Source organism: Sinocyclocheilus anshuiensis, unplaced genomic scaffold, assembly GCF_001515605.1.
Source record: "Sinocyclocheilus anshuiensis isolate Anshui unplaced genomic scaffold, SAMN03320099.WGS_v1.1 scaffold308, whole genome shotgun sequence".
NCBI classification, from domain to species: domain Eukaryota; kingdom Metazoa; phylum Chordata; class Actinopteri; order Cypriniformes; family Cyprinidae; genus Sinocyclocheilus; species Sinocyclocheilus anshuiensis.
In genome coordinates, this window is record NW_015558619.1 from 1,090,483 (window position 1) to 1,102,055 (window position 11,573).

At 37.1% G+C, this 11,573-nt stretch overlaps 1 protein-coding gene across 1 annotated transcript in view; it reads right to left on the reverse strand.

Moving 5' to 3' along the window:
- The window catches only part of LOC107680546 (AT-rich interactive domain-containing protein 3A-like), a 47,194-nt gene that overhangs the window by 31,796 nt on the left and 3,825 nt on the right, over positions 1-11,573 (reverse strand). The gene's annotated exons all lie outside the window — the stretch shown is intronic.

Sequence of the window (11,573 nt, forward strand, 5' to 3'; positions counted from 1 at the left end):
TGAATCACTGAATCATAATTCTGAATTAATAGAATAACAGACTGAACACAGTTTGAACCGATTCATGAAAACCAAACAAACTTACCAACTCTAACGCAGCTTTTGCAATTGAAGAGTAAATCAAAAACACCGTCTTCATACTTTTACGCACAGGACATGACAAGAAATACATAGCCTATTCCATGATAATTTTCTGACTTAAGCGGTGCAATCTTGTGTTATAAGGAAATGATCACATTTGCATTTCATTATTTGTCATCAGTTATGTCCACACCTTATGCATCTGTAAACCCTTCATCTGCAATCACCTTGACACAGTGTCTACACTTCATGTGATGCTTCGTTGACTGTATTGGGAGTTGTCACGTTATGATGCTCAAGGTGCTGGCTGGATGCTAAATTTGCCTGAATTACTCCCGTTTACTCCATTTCCAAGTTAAACTTGTTTAATCAAATCATCTCTACAAAGAGAGTGTCCTTCTCCCTAATAACACTTTTGACCATTGTTTCTCAAGACATCTAAAATCCATCTTTTTTGCCCAAGTATCTTGTGCATTGGAGGCCTGTGGCCGTAAAGCAGCATTTAAAACTTTTCAACACTGAGAATATTGTGTTGCAGACAATGACATTCTCAGTGTCATGCAAGATCCTATTCCCCTGCAGAAAACTATACCTCTTTATCAATGTCCAATAAAAAGTTATTGTGATATCTTGCTCTGGATGTTGACACAGGAGAAACAGTAAGGCTTTTCTGGCACATCACGCAAACATGTTTGAGCTTCCAGAACCAGTAAGGTTTATGTACTGTATTTTGTGTTTTTATGAACTACTAAAGCGCTAATGTTTTTTGGAATGAACGTTCTATGGAGGGTCAGAAATCTTTGAGAGTTCATAAAAACATCTTAATTTGTTTTACAAAGATGAACAAAATTCTGATGGGTTTGTGGACTGATATGAGGGCAAGAAGTTAATGACGGAATTGCAATTTTTATGTGAATTATCCCTTTAACTAGGCTGCATGATTTTTTTCACTCAAAAAATAAAATCACAATTATTGACATTTTATTGACAATTTTTATTGCACTTTTACATAAGCACAAATCAAGAGAACTTCAACTTGCACGGTCTACGTCCAATCTGCATGTCGCAGCAAACAGCGTAAACAAGTGCGTGAAAGAGATCAGACAGAATTCAAGCAGAATAACTCCGAGATCGCTAAACTTCAACTTAAATGTTTGCCAGTGTTTTCAGCTCATCAGCACTTTTTCCATAATACAGAGAGAGTGTGAGTGTTGCCAGGTTGGGAAGATTAAGTAAACTACTGGACAGAAAACGTATCGATTTAAGAAAAAGTTTTGATTGGGGATTTAAACTCTTGACATCTGGCAACCGCAACCGCTTGTGAAGGCTCATTACCAATACAAGATAATGCCAAATTAAAAATAAATGTTTTTAGGATATATAACCAGCGGACAAATACCACAGACGATTATGCTTAATAAATTGAGAGATGCAGATATCATAAGAGCTATTAAAATACGATTTATCATGCAGCTCCTTCTGTAAGTAACCTGAATAGTTGTCCCAAAAAAAAAACTATTTTCTCACCCTCAAGCTTTTCAAAAACTTTATGAGTTTCCTTCGTCTGGTGAACACACAAGAGGATATTTTTAAAAAATGTCAATAAGCAGACAGTTACGGTCAGCCATTGGATTTCCACAGAAATTTGCTCCATTCTAATAATGTCAAAATGTTCATTTTTGGGTGAACTATCCCTTTAAAAATGACCTCAACCAATAGAACAAATTTGTTGAGGATTCAGCGGGAGAGGACGGTATCTTGCATGACACCGGGAGTTTATGGGTTAAACCACAGAGCTGTATTATTGTTAAGTCTGAGCAAACACAGTGGAGATAAAGACAGCACTAAGGGTCTAATTCCACACTGATAACCAGCGTCAGGCTGGCCTACATCCAGATTCACCACAGGGATCTGAAACCCATGCATTTACACCATACATTCAATAATATCCTATTACTTACTCCTGGCTGAACAGAAACGGATACGTCATGGTGAATGTGCACAAAGAATAGCGATTACTGTTTTTACTTTTAGGCGTGTGACAGTAAAAAGTGCAAATAGATAAAGACAAACAAGTCGAAAAGGTTGACACTTTAATATCTCTAATACCTGCAGTGCATGACTGCACAGACCAACTCAGCCGGTTTTATAAGTGCAATGCAAAGTAATGGAAATGAAACCGAGATGTTGTGGCCCGGTGACATTTTTACTCCAGCATTGAGATCTCAGGATTATTATAAATGTCAGATCTGTTTTTGGAGAAGCTACTTTGAAGCTTCTCATAATATCGAGTCAAAATAGATTCCATTTCCAGAAGCATTTAATAAAAAGTAATAACCACCAACCGTTTTAACAAACTCGCATTCAGTATGCTTACATTCTCGAATACCATACTATCCATTTGTGGTGCAAAAAATTAAGTCCCTTTGCACATTTTTCTCTTTACATCACACAGAAATGTCACTTCACAAACATAAAAAAAAAGGGTTGCAAAGCATTTATTACCACTGAATAACACCAAATAGGTTTAATATTAATTTGCATCAATCTAGTTTATAATAAACATCCAATATGATACACAGAAACCAAACTACATTTGGTAATTTCACATCAACAACATTTAAATATTCCTCATGGGGACTGAGAACTAGACACCTTTAATCAAACTGGTTATGGCAGATCAGTTGTCACGCTACAATACATACCAAGGAAAAGCACATTCAAATCTCTGTGCTTTCTAAATGTCTATAGTGGAATCTTAAAGGGGAAATTTTGTGCATCATAGTAAAATGATTCTCACGGTGTCAGGCTCAATACTCAAGTGGCTACAGGACTTGAATGAGCATTTGACAAACTAGTTAAAACTAGCTGAAAATAATTTCTGGCTGTTTTCATTTTATTCCGATAATTCTCACTTTTAAAACGAGACTCACCTGGATCAACATATTAGCTCAGCTGAGAATTGATCATGTTGAGATTTTGAGAACAAATAATTATAAACATTTCCTACAGTGGTTCATCAATAGGCTATAAGTAGGGTTTAAGTGCTTGATGCTGCAAACACATAAACTGCAGTGTGACTGATATAGTGGCAACATAGGCTAATACCGTTTTATTTTAAAAACTGAAATGTGCACATCTATGCTGTAAAAAGTCAACATCTTTACACAATATAAAGATGCAAACTCAAAATTCAATAAAAACAGAAATTGACAGTTGTTAGACTTGACAAATGGAAGACATATTCTATCATTATTTTATTAATAAACAAATTACTATTTAAGGTAAGACGTGACAGGCAAAAACACTGTTTTTCTTTTCATCCATTGATCATATTTGAGATTTGGGGCTGTTTGGCTTTTCATAAAATGTTTCAAACTAGTGGAAAGAAAATATTCAAAATACGCTTTCAAGTGTTGCTTTTACTGCACTTTATCTATTTGCATTTGTAGATTTCAATTTCAATACACATCTTTAAATATTTTCTCAAAATGAGTCTTTTCTTCTGCACTAAGACAGAAATATCCACTTTAGCATCACTAATACTCCTATCTATTTTCTTTGTAATTTCTTTTTCTTGCTGTTGACCGTATTTTCAGAATTACGGAGGAAAAAAAAAAAAAAGAGAAATCCAAAATGCCTTCTGTTAAAAACCTTTGACTGTAATACATCAACAAAATGAAACCAATTTTGAAACCGGCTAAATCCAGTGCTGAGAATTCTCTTCTGGAAATGTATGCAAAATAGTGCACATTTAAATATAACATTTCAAAAAAACTTGTTTTGTGTGTGTGTGTGTGCGCGTGCGCGTGTATAAATAATATATATTTATATACACACACACACACACATACATATATATTTATTTATTATTTACACAAAAATATATATGGGGTTTCCTGAGGGGAAAGAAGTAATCAAAGTGTGATTTGTTGCTGGTTTCGGGCAAGAGAAAAACATCTAATTACAGCAAGAGATCCTGAGCTCGAATCTCAAGTGTCCATCTGATGTCTCTTGAAACTGTATTTTCAATGTTTCAGAGAAAGGTGAGCCAATCACGTAACTTCATTACCATCTCTTAAGCGGTTCCCATGACGATGGCGTGTATAAAGGCTGTGGACAAATCTGAGGGCGAAAGCGTGGGCCTCCACATACATGACACTTCCTTCCTCAGAACAGTACGAGAACAGAAGCGCAACCATGATTTCACGTGTCTGGCCCTGACCTCTTGAGGATATTGTGCCATTGAGAAGACTTGACACACAACAGATGAGAGGGCAAAGCATTTACTAGTACACACGAACAAGTTTCTTCCTTAAAATGAGGAGAAAAATTGGTACTCCTAACAAACAGTGCAAGTAAACATAAAAATCCAAAAGGATCCAAAAGTAATAAACTGCAATCATGTTTAATACTGAAGGCACTTATAGTCTAAAAACAAAGTCTTCAACACCTTCTCTTCAAGGACAGGATGTAACATAACCCACCTCAGATTTACAGCTTCAAAGGAACCAATATGACGCAAGAAACCAGATTTCATAGTAGTAAACACAAACAACCAAAAACGTGCGTCAACAGCGAGCGGAAGTCTGGAAGACATGCGGCAAATGCAAAAGACTCATTCATTCTGCTTATGTAAAAAACACATTTGGCTTTCCTGTGAGCATTACTTCAGTGAGGCAACACTAGCACTACTGAACCCACAAAAAGCTGAATTTTTATTCTGGAATCAACCATCATTCAGGAATAAACTGTTTGCTTCTCTATTGACTACGGTCTCGGTAACCTTTAGGGCAAACATTAAAATAGCAAGCCATGTAAAGAAAGCAAAAATCTGAATCAATCGTGTTTCCACAGATCTTTTTTGGAGTCTCAAGCCAGCTCTCACAAATATTGTCAAGATTTAGCTAGTATAGAAGACGCTAAAGCATAAATCATTAACAATAATCTGCAAAAATACAACAAACTGCAATGCTGGAATTAAAAAGACAGTTTTTAAAGAAACCAATAATATGCTGCTTTTATGTCACATGACTAGTAGCCTACCAGCATACTCTAAGAAAACAAGGTACAAAAGCTGTCACTGGGGCAGTACCATTTCAAAAGTTACTAATACGTTCCATTTAGGTAACTAATATGTACAGTTTGGTACTAATATGTACCTTTAAGATACTAATATGCACCCTACAGGGATAAAAAAAAAAAAAAAAAAGGCAACAGTTTCTTTTTTGGAGTCTCAAGCCAGCTCTCACAAATATTGTCAAGATTTAGCTAGTATAGAAGACGCTAAAGCATAAATCATTAACAATAATCTGCAAAAATACAACAAACTGCAATGCTGGAATTAAAAAGACAGTTTTTAAAGAAACCAATAATATGCTGCTTTTATGTCACATGACTAGTAGCCTACCAGCATACTCTAAGAAAACAAGGTACAAAAGCTGTCACTGGGGCAGTACCATTTCAAAAGTTACTAATACGTTCCATTTAGGTAACTAATATGTACAGTTTGGTACTAATATGTACCTTTAAGATACTAATATGCACCCTACAGGGATAAAAAAAAAAAAAAAAGGTACAAGTGTTCTTTTTAAAAAGGTACCGCAGAGTGCAGCAAAGTGAAAATATTTCAAATTCATAAAGTGAATAAATGTTCAATTAAATTCAGCTATTCTGTGTCTATGTCTCACTTGCTCATCAAATTGCATTATATTACAGTACTATAAAATCTTAATCTCAATGCATCAGCAGAAATTAAAAAATATATATTAATTAAAAAAAAAAAAAGACCACAGCATATTTTATTTTTTCACCAAGGCTGTTTTCACCTTTACAGTGACATGGATTATGATCCTTTTATGACCTCAATCAAGAAGACATCGTGGAATATTAGTAATACTTTAACACAGCTAAATGTTTATTCCAAATGGTGAAAAACCTGAAGGAAATGTTGAGCAGATACATCACATAAGACATACACCTTCCTGTACTATTCATCCTGTATATTAGTCCCACAGATGTGTTGCAAGTTGACTTACACCATACTGAAAAGCTTGTTAACCTACGAAATGTTGTAATTACCCCTATGAACATTTACTGCATCTCTGCTATGTCCAATAGTCGATTACAGATCAACTATGCAGCAGTTTTTTACCACATTGTCCATGCACTAATTTTTGTCAATCTGATTTCAGATTCTAAAAGATGTTTATATGAACACTATTTTTTTTTTTTATATGAATGCCAGCTCTCTATATAAAGTTGGATATATCCAACTTTTATATCCAATCCGCATACATACAGAATGCTCACGTAAAACAATGCATACTGTAACACAAATCGTAACTTTTTTTTTTTACACAATATATAGCCGGGTGGTAATATATGAGTGAATGATGACAGAGTTGTTGTTTTTTTTTGGGGGGGTTAACTGTCCCTTTAACATCTGCTTTGAAACCATGTGTATTGTGAAATCACTATAATAAATACATTTGACATGACTTATTTCACACACACACACACACACACACACACACACATATATATATATTTATATATATAGGCGCACAATTATATTACTTATAATTTTTAAGTAAATATAATGGGCGATATATTGAGTCACCAAAAATTCTTGAGGTCATGTACATATATTGCGCGATAAGCCAATATATTGATTATTGCGACAGGCCTAATGACAGTTGTATAAATACACAGCCTAGATGATTAATGTTGTAAATCAACAAATCAAGTCTGTTGGTTTTGTTTGCGTGCAACTACGATGGCACACTGCCAGACTTAATACGCCATAATTGTTTGTTAACCAAATTAGACAATGACCAAAAATGCTCCAGACCACAGGACCAAAGGATTCAGTTTCTGTTACAAGAACATCCCTCCAAGTCGCTCAAAAAGTAGCCGGGCAGAAAGAAAAGCGAAGATCAGCTGGCTGGGATTCCCATATGGCACACTCCCAAACAGTGAAATCATCGCTTTTTTGCCAGGTGCTTGAGGTGAACAGCAGTGCACCACAGAAACGTTTTAATATGTGGCTTTTGGCAAAGGCGCAGTTTGAACCCAAGCCAAGCCACTCAACTGAATCCACACAACCTCCTCCCAACACTATTCTGAATGCTCTTCTGAAGCAATGGACTCTGCCTTTTTATAGACACATCTAATATGTTAAAGGCAGGGTGTATCTGTGAATGCAGCACACTAAATCCAGTTAGAAATAGGGGATTTACAGCACACAAAGTATGTGACGTGTATAACTTCGACTTGTTTTCTGACCTCACAGTTTGTATAGCATTTTTGTTTCAATGGTGCTTTCTAGTGTTGTCAAAAGTACCGGTGTGTTGGTCCTAATGATGCAATCAAGTCATGTCGGATAGATCATATTTAGGAGTTGAACAAACATGAACATCACCACAAAGTTGTTATTGCAAGTGGGAAACTCTAAATTTTCTTTAAGCCCCGAGTTTCCTAGTTGGGGGCTTGTCAGTGAAAAAACATGTCGGATGCAATGGATGCAGCCAAAGACTATAGATATGCAGCGCCTGTATTGACGGTAGATTTGTTGAAATTAATCAAATGATTAATTTTTTGTCATGTACAATAAAACTGTTACATATACAAAATATTATATCATTGTATAATTACCATAGAATATAGCCTAAATAATGATTTAGTTTTCATGACCTTCATAAATTGAATAAAAACAGAAAATAGCAAAAACACAACGATGCATATTCTTTATTCATCATTTTGTAGATGTAGAGTTAATAGTTGAATTTTATGTAGAAAAGTTAAATCGCCATCTTGTTCCGACCAAAGTAACTTGATCGCACCTGACGTCGTAATTACGACTTGTCAACTCATAAATACAAACTTCCCAGGAGAACTTCAATGCACTATTAGGCTACATTCACACGACAACGATGTAGTCAAAAACGGAAACGTTTTTCCCTTGCGTTTTTAAATAGTTTCACGTATACACGGCAACGTTTTCAAAACGATTCGCGTTTACACATATCCGCGAAAATGGCCAGAAATGCTGTATTACGTATGCCAGGCCAGTAGTTGGCGCTGTCACCTTGTTAGTAAACAGTACCTGTAGGGAAGTGACGATTATATGTTGTATATGATGCGTCTCCACTGTTGGTTGTAATATTGGTAAAGTAAATCCACACTTTGCTGAAGAAGCGTTTACAAACTCTTGAGCAGCAACAACAGTGCCATGTACTCCGCCATTGTTGTGTATGTTTGTTTGCGCTTGCCTTTCAAATCGGCACGTACTGCGCATGTCTACATACCCAACATGTCCTACGCAAGCGCATGACGCCACCATTTTCAAAGATTCCCATATTGGGTGTTTACACGGAAACGATAACGGTGGCATTTGCACTTTGAAACACGTTTTCAAAAATATGCATTTTTAGTCCCCAAAACGCCGTTGTCGTGTAAACGAACAGGCAAAACGCATAAAAAGTTTCCAGTTTTTGGCTGAAAACGTTGTCGTGTAAATGGCCCCTTGGTCGATAACGACTATAACGACACCTTTCAGTAATACTGGGTTGATCCAGTAGCTGCCGATATGTGGCTACTTTCAAACGCTCCCTGCGAGCGGCACCCTGTGAAGCGCAACAATGGTTTCTATTTACAACGTATTTTGCAGCGTTGAGCACTGTAGCCAATCACAGACATGTTTATTGAGCATGTGAACGCAATGGCCAATCAGACTCATTTTAAATTCAGAATCCACAATTTTTCTCAACGTAAGCTCTGTGCGAATTATTTTGCTCTAAATGACAAAGTATAAACCAAAATAAACACAATGTAAATAAGAGATTCATTGCATAGTATAGAAAGGGTTTTTCGATTATAACAAGAGTTTTCGCTCAGTCAGTTAGCTCGCGCTGCGTCTGAATGAATAGCTTCATTGATTATAAATAGCTATTTGCTTGGTTTCTGTAAACCCATTCATAATTTGAATAAAAGTTGTATTTTTCATGCTGCTATGTACACACTGCAAAGTTTCAGGAGTGACAACCATATTTAAATGCAGGACTGAATCTGAAATTGCGATGTTAGGCATAATAATAACCACAGCAACATACATAAACATCTGAAGACTACATACTAATATTTAGTGAATTAATTACTTATATGTATTAATAGCATTAATAACTCATTTTATTTATATTTTTATTATAAAATAGTACAAAAAAAATCTTGATATGGCACCGGAATTGGTAACGAGAACCGTGGAATTGTATTGGTACTAGTTTGTACAGCATTTTTGTTTAAATGGTGCTTTCTGTTTCACTTGAGTAAAGTGTTGCTCAACAGCTCTGTGCTGAAATGGCCACACCGAGACACGCATATGGATTAATCTAAAAACAGAGCAGTTCCCTCCTTGAGCTGCGACACTAGATATCTGATCCCGCTCAACACTACCTAGTAACACGCAACACTGAAACCAGTTTGGCCAGCTCAGAGCAGAGTTTGCCAACCTGAAGACCTGCGAATAAGATGACGGCTGATACGGTTGCGTCTTTCTGATCAGGACAGGTGTGACAGGATGCAGGGCCTCATTCCTGCTCGTACCTCACCTTATCAGTTCAAATCCCACACCCACTTATTTATTTCACATACAAACAACCCCAGGACTCACTACACATCACATATGCAGGTCACCACCAACACCCCCGAAATACATAGAATGCAGCTGCAAAGAATTTGTGTTTATGGTACTTGCACATTAATTATAGAAACACGGAATTAGAATTAAAACAACTTTTCTGACCTCATGCACCAAACAAGCATTACAGTTCCCCTTCTGGTGCTGTCCCTTTCTGTTTGTTTTGCAGCTAACTTCTATCCTTATGCATGTCATGCAAATCTGCTAACAAACAGACTTTTTTACATTATCTCTACTCTAGCCACAGGACTGGTATAGAATCATGTCATCTGGCACATTGAAAACTGAACCACACTATTAGAAATGCACGTCTGCATTGTGAACGTTGCTTCCTGTGCACAAGTTTGAGAAAATACCATCTCTTAGACTCAGCTTGTTAGGTCTTTAAGACCTGAAATATATCACCGAACACGTCTTTAACACTAATCCGCTCTCCCTCTCATGCCAAAGGGCATTTAGCAGGAGGCCACCGTAAACCAACACATGAGATTTTTAATAGTGCCTAAGAGCACCTGACAGCAGACAAACAAGCCACTGTATTAGTTTTTCCAAAGAAAAATGAGGAAAACACCCTCCATATCATATTAAAAAGTTGTCCAATTTGTCCCAAGTTTCAAATTAAAGGCCACAAACAACACGCACTTTGTCTTCCATCCTGCTTTTGAGCACCCAAATTATGGACATTTCTCATTTATCTTTCTATGGAGTCAAAAAGACATTTAAATGGGTCATATGACGTTGCTAAAAAAGAACATTATTTAGTGTATTTGGTCAGGTGTAATGAAATGTGCTTACACGGTTTAAGGTTAAAAAAAACACATTATTTTCCACATACTGTACATTATTGTTTAAGGCACGGGTATACTTCACTTTCCGCATTCCATTCCGTCTCGCGCACAGCAGCGTCCGCACAGTTTTCAAAGTATACTCCCGGACGAGCTCGACACATATGCGCAGTACCACCTACTCTTGTCTCAACATTCACCTCACGCATGCGCTGTTGTACGCGCACCATCCACGCGGTCTCAAAAAATTGCCTGCACGCGGACGGGGCGCACAGCTCTCCGCGAGCCCTCCTGATGATGAAAATCACGTAATGTGAACTTCGGCCTTTACCATACTGTGATGCCGTGTCCCGGCGCGACGAGACAAAACCAATAAAACCCATTATAAACGAGGAATTTGTTGCATCCAATGGGGATATAATTACTGATTATAATGACTTATACTGTTTTTTTACACGTTGCATCGCACCGCATAAATATAAAACCATGTCTGCATTTGTGATTGGAGAAATGACAAACGCTACTCTACACTGCTCAAAACTCGCGTTTGAATCATCAGTGGCAAATCTTTTAAATATGAAAACTTACTTATAGGCTGTGAGTCAGCATTATTTGTCAGAATCATAGACTGTGGTCAGCATGCGCGCCGAAGGGGAAACGGGGGAACTGAATTTACCGGAACACCGGCATTGTAAGCTACTCTCGCAGGAAACAGTCCTCGTCCTCCGTAAAATGCGTTGCACACATCTGAATATTTGGGTTGAAGTGTTCTGGAACAGTGTTGTAAATACAACTTAACCACTGATTTCTAGTCGTGTCCTCTTTTGGAAGACCAAACAAAGTAGTTTCGCTTTCACAACAAAACACACAGCATCTCCACGACATGGCGGCGGCGGCAGCAACAATACTACAGTGAAAATCAAAGTTACGCCTTTTTTCTTTGCTTGAACATTTGGGTGGCGTTATGCAAATCTTCCCACACAGTGACGTAGACATGTGGGGGCGTGTTA